Consider the following 9,002-nt stretch of genomic DNA (forward strand, 5'->3'; position numbering starts at 1 on the left):
GGGTCACCCTTGCTCCTGCCTATCCAATGACATGGGGTGGGTGCTCAAGCGTGCCCGTGCCTCTGAGGTCCACACATGGCCTGTGGCCTGCTGCCATTGGCACAGCCTTGGCTTAAATTAATTTCTTCTTTATTCATTCAGCCACCCATCTGATCCTGTCCCATCTAGATTCTTCTCTCAGAGAGCCCCCAGCCAGACTAGATGAAAAAGTATGGTCAGCCTGACCTGTGGTGACGCAGTGGATAAAGCGTCGACCAGTGGAAATGCTGAGGTCGCCGGTTCGAAACCCTGGGCTTGCCCAGTCAAGGCATATATGGGAGTTGATGCTTCCAGCTCCTCCCCCCTTCTCTCTGTCTCTCTCTCGCCCTCTCTCTCTCCTCTCTAAAAATGAATAAATTAATTAATTAATTTAAAAAAAAAAGTATGGTCAGCCTCGAAGGAGGAAGACTTCAGGGTCCTGAGGAAGGGGCAGACATCATGCGAGTAGGCGGGAATGTGGGCAGAGCTGGGATTGGACTGAGGAGGACTTGCCAGGTGGAGAACGACTTGAGCCTCGTGGCCAGCCATGGAGGCATCTGCAGGAGCAGTGAGGGTGTAAGGGAGATTCTTGACCTCCATGGCCCTTCTGAGCTCTGAGGCGTCAAGGCTGGAAAGGGAAGTGGCTGAGCTCAGACCTTGAAAGTCACATCTGGACTTTGAGAGCCCAGGGAGGCTAGTGAATGTGTCACCGGGCTGGGTAACCCATTAACTCTAGCTCACTCATTAGGACCTTGGTGGGTGACTACTAGCCCCTCAGCCTGCCATGCGGTGAGCAAGGGCTGTGGGAAGCAGGAAGTGCTGAAGGGGGCGTTGGAGCTAGGCTCTCTGTGTCCTTGTTCCTTGAAGAGATTTCCTGGGCCAAGCTGGCCTCCAGTCTGCGGCAGTTGTCAAGACAGCAGCATGGGGGGTGCCACCCTACCATCCTGGTGCCTTTCATCTTCTAATCACCCTGCTGTGCTGGCACCAGCAACCTAGGGTGCCTCAGGGTCTTTGGCCAGACAGGAGGTTCATGGCACTGTTCCAGTGGGCAGGGATGGCTGGGCACCTTGCCCATCTCCTACTCTGAGAAATGGGCCCACAGTGACCTTGAAGGCCCTTTCTGTTCTTTCTTTTTCTTTTCTTTTCTAGCAAGTCAGACAGACAGAGACAGACAGGAAGGGAAAGACATGAGAAATATCAACTCATAGTTGCAGCACCTTAGTTATTTATTGATTGCTTTCTCATATGTGCCTTGACCAAGGGGCTCTAGCCAAGCTGGTGACCCCTTGCTCAAACCAGTGACCTTGGGCTCAAGCCAGCGACCTTGGGCTTCAAGTCAGCAATCATGTCTATGATCCCACGTTCAAGCCGAATGAGCCCATGCTCAAGCCAGCAACCTCAGGGTTTCAAACCTGGGTCCTTAATGTCCCAGGCTGATGCTCTATCCACTGCGCCACCGCTTGGTCAGGCGGCCCTTCTTATTCTGACAGACTTGGATCTGCCTCACCTCTGTGCCTGGGAAAACAAGACACTGGTGGAGGAAGAAGCGTGCTCAAGGAAACTGCAACTTGAGAAGACAAAGGATTTGCCCAAAATTACTCAACAGGGCAGTGACCCATGACAGGAGGAAGGACCTGAAACCCATTTTACAAGTGATGTCTTATTGCAGACTTTGTCATGCCCCACTCTATCGTCAGGTCCCGGGAGTGGCTATGCCTGAGATCCAGGAAGTGCCAGGTGAGCCCAGGTTGACACCAGCTGGTAGAGACGCAACATCCCAAAATGTGGTTGTGAGCCTCTCAGGCAGGCAGGTCAGATCAAGATGCAAACTGTGCCTGATTCAGCCTCCAGAACCACTGGGACAGGCTTTCAGAACCTGCTGGGAGCCAGGAAACCTGATATCGTCCAGTCCATTTTGGTCTCCTGGTATCTGCACCAAGGAGAGGTTTGGAAAACTCACTGAATAAAAGTGACTGCAAACCCAAGCATCATAACATCTTCACTTGAGGATCACAGAGTCTCAAACGTTTCGACTCTGATCTCCCATCTCCAGCACTCCTGTCATTCACATGTGCCCTGACAAGGAACTCACTGTCTCGAAAGACATGAGACTGGTTGGCCGGCAAGTTCTTCCCAGTGTCAAGCTCCAGTTTGCCTTCTTATAATGCTTTCTTCAGTTATTGCAAGTCATCCTGCTTCCGATGGGCCTGCCTGCTACTGTCTGAGGCTACGGAACAAAGGAGCAGGGACCACCCTGTGGCTCCTTGGCCACAGCCTCTCAGAGCCACATCGACCACATTGAAAGAATGGAAGGAAGACTATAGCATGGTGAAGGGGCCAGAGTTGCCCAGTGGTGGCAGGGAGGTGAGCTCTGTCCAACCTCAGGCATGGGCAGAGCCCTCTTTCCCCCGAGCCTGGCCCCCACCCCTGGCGCCGTTTCCAGCGTTTTCCATGTCACCACCCACCTTTGATGTGAGGCCAAGTGCGTGGGCCTCCAGAGATGTCAGCCTGTTAACACCTGGGAACGTCCAGCACTTGGTGAACCGAGTCCAACTCCCAGACTCAGAGGCAGGATGACAATGCGACCATGAGTGTAGGTTTGAAAATGCCTACGCTCAAATCTGATCCCAGCTACTGATGGCCCAGGGTCTCCTCTTCCTGACTCAGTTTTATACCCGCAGAGCAGGGATAATCAAAACAGTTGTTGGGTGGATTTGTGGAAGGCAGTTAGACAGACATGGGCAGAGCAAGGACAATGGGCCAGGTACAGAAGGTCACTGGGCAGAAAGCCTGGGTGCCTAGCAAAGGGCAAAACTGGGAAAACAAGGACCTCATCCCCAGGGTGACCTTCCCTCCCCTAGTATATTGCTTGCCATGGGGTTCAGACCCCCTGACCTTGCAGGTCATGTGATTTGGACCCTCCCTTGACCTTTCATGCAGTAGACCCCCCGGGAGGAGGAACAAGGGGGTAAAGAGTGGAGTCCTGAGCTTCCATGCGGGTCCTTGCATAACTACTCCCTTAAGCATTAACCCCCTAGGGATAATATTTAGGCCTCAATTGTGTTTCAGCTCTGGGCCAAGAAAAGCAGCAAAATCAGACAAGTGAAGTCAGGTCTGCTGTCCACAGCCCACGTCAGAACCAGCTGCACTGACTAATAATAACACCCTGCCCTGGCACCCACCAAACAGTGGAGACCATGACCCTGAGAGGGCACACCTAGAAAGCTGATGAATATCCCCCCAAGACTTCCAGATAAATACACTCAAGACCCAGGACCCAGCACAGCTCTCAAGGGCACGCACCTAAGCCTTTCCCCACACTCCTCCCCAGGCACGTTTCTTTGCCTCTTTCTCCTAAGCTCCAAGCACCTTTCTTTTGCCTCTGTAACTTGTTTCCTGAGCCCATTTCTTCTATGACCCACTTTTACCATTGTGATTTTCTAAACAAACAATCTCTTATAGTTTGAGTCTTGGTTCTGAATTCTTTCTGAGCCAGGGCTCAAGTATCGAGGCTGCTGATCCAAAGTCTGGTCTCACTCTACTGGTCTATTACCTGGTGCTGTTTAACTGCCAACAGATTCACTGAGAAAGTGCACAGTAAGTTAAGTGCCTACTCCCTCCACTGCAGCCACCTCTGTCCCAGCCTGAGGAGCAGCTCAGAGCTTAGAGGTCATAAGTGCGCACTCCTGGCCGCCTGGTTCTTCCTGCCCACAGCACCCTGTGCAGGTAGCATTTATCACATCATCTTGTAATTATCTGCGGTGTCTGGGAGCTCCAGGGGGTGGAGGAGGAAGGCTGGGTCTCTCCCACTCTCCAGACCCCACCCCTGCTCATGGTCTGGACTCTCTGAGAGCCAAACATGCTTGCCATGACCTCCGGGTTCACATGCCCAAGTCTACTTGTCACCCCTCCAGAGTCCCTACCTTCCCTGATGTTGCACACGCTAAGAGGATGTGTGGTTTCACTGATGACAAAACTACTCCACACACACCCTGTTGGCCTGCCTGGACTTCCAGGAGCCCTGCCCCCACCCCCTCATGAATGAAAAAGGGGCCACGTACTAAACAATCTCAGGGAGGGCCTTACAAACTCAGAGACCTAAAGAAACCACACAGGGGCCACGGACCTGTGGTGGCGCAGTGGATAAAGCGTCGACCTGGAAATGCTGAGGTCGCGGGCTTGAAACCCTGGGCTTGCCTGGTCAAGGCACATATGGGAGTTGATGCTTCCAGCTCCTCCCCCCTTCTCTCTATCTGTCTCTCTCTCCTCTCTAAAAAGAAAAAAAAGAAACCACACAGGGTGGTCTAAAAGGAGTAGGCAGATAATCATGGCCCAGGGCATCCTTCTTAACATAGGTCATCAGTCTTTACCCTGACTGAGCAGGTCTATTGTCTTTTTGCAACTACAATCACATACTTTTGGTTTGTCGAGGTAATTTCCTTTTTCCAGACCCCGCAGGGCACAGTCTCCAACCAGAGCAGGAGACTGCAGAGCCTCTCATCACTGTTATTACCGTTATTGTTATTACCCTGTTAGTCATTTACTGTTAACTACCCTATACCCACCTATGTAAAAGAAGTAGGTGTCTAATTGTTTTATTTTTTTATCTAATCCCAGAAATTTTCCCTGCTTTGCTTCCTCTAATCAATCACCAATGAATTTCTTGTAACCACCCTGAGCGCATCAATTGGATAGAGCATTGCCCTGGTCAGGGCACATACGAGAAGCAACCAACGCAGGCACAACTAAATAAAACAGCTAAGTGAACCAACAAGTGAATGCTTCTCTCTCTCTATCTCAAATCAATGAAAAAATAAATAAATAAACAAACAAATAAATAAAAATTAAGTGGTAAAACCGCCATTTATCGGAGCATTTTCTCAATCCATTGAGATTTTGCTTCCTAGCAATTGTCATCTGATTGGCTCAAATAAACTCATAAAAATTCTTACAGGTTTGGGCGTTTCTTACCCTCTGTCTCCTTCATCGCTGAAAGCTGGACTCAGTTATTCTCTAGCTAAATCCTGATCAAACATCCTGTCACCTTGTATTCCAGAGGCCTCAGATTGACATGCCCAAGCCTCAGCTAAACAACTAACCTCCCCAGACCTCTCCGGTTACGTTAGCCAGAGTCTAGCCCAGGATACCCCGCATCCTCACTGGCCCCGTCCAGTGGCCTCTCCTCTACATACCCTCCAAGCCACATCTGAGCCCTCCTCTTCTCCCCTTGGGCCACCCCCTCTCACCTGGCAACTCCTCCTCAGGGTCCCAGTCCTTCCTGCAGCGCAGGATGGTTTCCCTACTACAACCCCAGCGCTCAGCCTGCTCTGCCGCGCCGGCCCCTCCCCCACTGAAAACCATTCAAAGGCACCCTTTGCCCTCCGGATGAATTCTTGCGTTGCTGGGCTCCACCCCTTCCTCTGTGTGGTTTACCCACAGCTTTCTTGCTGGGACTTCAAGCAAGCACTCTTACTTTCAGACCCCAATTTCAGTGTCACCTCTTCAGGAAGCCTTCCTCTACCTCCTGGTCAGGTGCCTTTCTGTGCTCCTGCAGTGTGGGACAACTCCCCATCTCTGTGGGGTGGCTGTTCCTGTGTCTGTCTTAGTCTCTGAAGTGTCCACAGTGCTCAATGATCATCACTGAATGGAAGAATGATGGCTGTCAGGTGACAGGATGGATTCAGGTTAGAGCCACAGAAGATTCATTAGTGAAAAGAGCTTTCACAGGCCGTGGCCAACTAGCTCAGTTGGTTAGAGCATCACCCTGATACACCAAGGTTGCAGGTTCGGTCCCCAGTCAGGGCACATACAAAGAATTAACCAGTGAATGCATTAGATAGATGGAACAACAAATTGATGTTTCTCTCCCCCCCCCTAAAATCAATAAAATAAAAATTAAAAAGAAATAGAGTCTTTGTAGTTGTCATTACTTAAAATGAGGTCACACTGAATTAGGGTGGGCTCTGAATCCAATGATTAGGGTCTTTATAAGAAGGCCATGTGGCCTGATTAGGCGGTGGCGCAGTGGATAGAGCTTCGGACTGGGATGCGGAGGACCCAGGTTCAAGAACCCGAGGTTGCCAGCTTGAGCGCAGGCTCATCTGGTTTGAGCAAAAGCTCACCAGCTTGGACCCAAGGTCGCTGGCTTGAGCAAGGGGTTACTCGGTCTGCTAAAGGCCCGCGGTCAAGGCACATATGAGAAAGCAATCAATGAACAACTAAAGTATCGCAATGCACAACGAAAAACTAATGATTGATGCTTCTCATCTCTCCATCCCTGTCTATCTGACTCTCTCTGTCTCTGTAAGAAAAAAAAAGAGAAGGCCATGTGAAAAGAGACATACAGAGGGAAGGCCATGTGATGATTATGGAAGCAGTGATGTAGCTGCCAACAAGGAAAGCCAAGAACTGCTGGCAACACCAGATTCTGGGAAAACACAAAGAGATTCTTTTCTGGCGCCTTCAGAGAGAGCAAGGCCCTGCCGACGCCTTGATTTCAGACTTCTAACCTCCAGAACTGGGAGAGAATCAGTTTCTGTTGTTTTAAGCCACCAAATGTGATAATTTATTATGACAGCCACAGAAAACTAGTACAGCTACCTACTTTGCCTATGTTTTCACACCCCAAAGGGAGGACAGGTCTAGTTCTATCCACAGCCACAGCCCTTCACCCCACTTGCTGAGTCATCTGAACCTTGACTCCCTTGTAACTCCATTTGGGCCACCAAATGAGTGTCCACCAGCTTGGGAAGTCAAAGGTGTGGCTGTCACTGCTCCTTATTTCCTGGTTGCCCCAGAAGGGCCTGGGGTCTGGTTGTCTCCCTCCCTGACACTCTAGCTCCCAATGAATAAAGTTACCCTGAGAGAACTGTTACAAGCCGCCCCCCACCCCAACCTCAACATCAGACCTGGAGGCTAAGAGGGCAAATTCACAGCTCCCTACCCCATGGGGTCTCCACAAACACAGGACAATCAGAATGAGATCATTGTCCTACCCAGGACAATCCAGCAAGTGGGGCCAGCAGCCTTTAGTTAAATACACATGAAGGCTAGTGACTGATGTTAGGGCTCTGGCTCTGGGGGCTTCTGCCCAAATCAGGTGAGGCCAGAAAGAGTCCCCAAGGGCCAGCTCAACTCAACCACCGCCAATAGGAGGCTGAGGAAAACACATCTAGGGATTGGACCCAGATGACACCTGCCCTCCTGTCCTAGAAAAATGTCCTCTAGGAATCTCCCAGCAAGGGACACAGAGGGGGGGGGGGGTGAAGGGTAGGCTCCAGAGGAATCTCAGCTCTGGGCATCCCCCTATGCCTGGTTTGCCCCCTTCATGACACGAGGCTCAACCTTCCTTCCCCTCACCTTGCACCCCCCCATCTCAGTCTTCTCACAATCTAGGTGACAATGTCCAGGCCTGGCTCAACGTCTGGAAGGATATGGTCAGGATCTGGAAGTCATCCCAGCTCTGGCTTCAGTCCTGAGTGTGTGGGGGAGGGGAGGAGTGTCTTACCAGGCTGCCAGCTCTGGACAGGGGGTCTGAGAGGTCCCTGGGGCTCTGGGGCTGCTGCTTAAGTCTCTGGCCCTGTCACCACCACGTCAGTTTAGAGACAGCCCTAAGGGCAGGCAGGCCAGGCAGGCATGCAGGTTTGCCAAAGAGGAAACCTGTGGTGCCAGGGTGGCCCCAGGAAAGTGTTGGCTATAGAGGCGGGAGGGGGGAGGGGAGGCCTCTGGGTCCAGCCAGCAGTCTCAGGGAAAGAAGAGAGCCCAGGATAAAAAAGTCCTGGGAACAGGTCCAATGGGGGTGCCCAACCAGGCAACAACAGGGGTGGGGGTTCAATGGGTGGTCAGGGGATGAGGACACTGGTTTTTCTCAGGGGCTCAGCCCAACACCCCATCTCCAGACACACTCCTGGGCAGGCAGTGCTGAACGCAGTGGAAAGAGCCTGACTCTGCCTCATCTCACCACGTACCCTTGGACAGTCTCCACTCACCTCCCCACCACCCTTTCTGCACCTGTGCCCAGGCACAGCAACCGGTCATCAGTCTGGACATGCCCTCTTTGTTGTGCCAGTTGGGAGCTGGAGCCTAGTGCCCCAAATGCCTTCTTCCAGGAACGTGAGGAGCCCAGAGCTGGGTAGGAGCTGCAGGCCTCCAATGGAGGCCCCAGATTAGATTCCTGCTGAGGAAACCCCAGCAAGTGGGGACATTCCTTGAGCTGCAGAGGTCTCTAGCTCAAGCCTGGTCCTGGGAAGAGCCAGGGCTCACCCTTCTCCCACGCCCCCCCCCCCCACGCCCCTGTCAGGCAGGAAAACCTGAAGTCAGGGGCAGGTGCAGCTGGCTTCATGCCAGTCTGTCCAGTGCGGAGCTTAACCATTAACCAGCATTCCTCATCCCGTTTATCTTCTAGGCCTGAAATCAGAGGCCTGCGTCAAGGGGGCCGGTTCCACCCTGCCTGCCCAGGGCAGTCCTCAGCCAAGCAGGGAGGGGCAGTAAATAATTGTCGTTGTAGGACTGTCCAAGCAGGGTGTATGGGTCAGATACTACAACTGCTCTCTGCCGGGGTGATTCCTGAAAGCAGGTCCTGTTACTGCTTAAGGCGGGCAAACGGGAACACCCATCCACCGCGCCCTGACTCAAGTCCAGCGCGCCGTGCACCGCCAACGCGACAGTTCCACAGACAGCCCTGGGGCCAGAAGGGTTTAGAGGCGCCAAGAGCCACCTCGTCCTGGCCGGGCTCAGCGACTCCCCCTGCGAGCGACAGAGTTCCAGAGCGTGGTCTAGCGCTGGCGGGAACCTCTGTTCCAGTGAGATCCCCCAAACCAAGTGCTGGCAGCTCCACAGCCCCAGCAGATTCTCCATTTCCTTCACCAGCTCTAGCCCGCCAGGGATGCGCAGCCTCGGCCCCCGGCGCTCCCCACTCTGCGCGTCGCCAGGGGCGGGGCCGGGGGCGGGGCTCAGACGGTCTGGCCTCCCGCCCTCCGAGCTCC

Source organism: Saccopteryx leptura, chromosome 2 (assembly GCF_036850995.1).
Source record: "Saccopteryx leptura isolate mSacLep1 chromosome 2, mSacLep1_pri_phased_curated, whole genome shotgun sequence".
NCBI classification, from domain to species: Eukaryota; Metazoa; Chordata; class Mammalia; order Chiroptera; family Emballonuridae; genus Saccopteryx; species Saccopteryx leptura.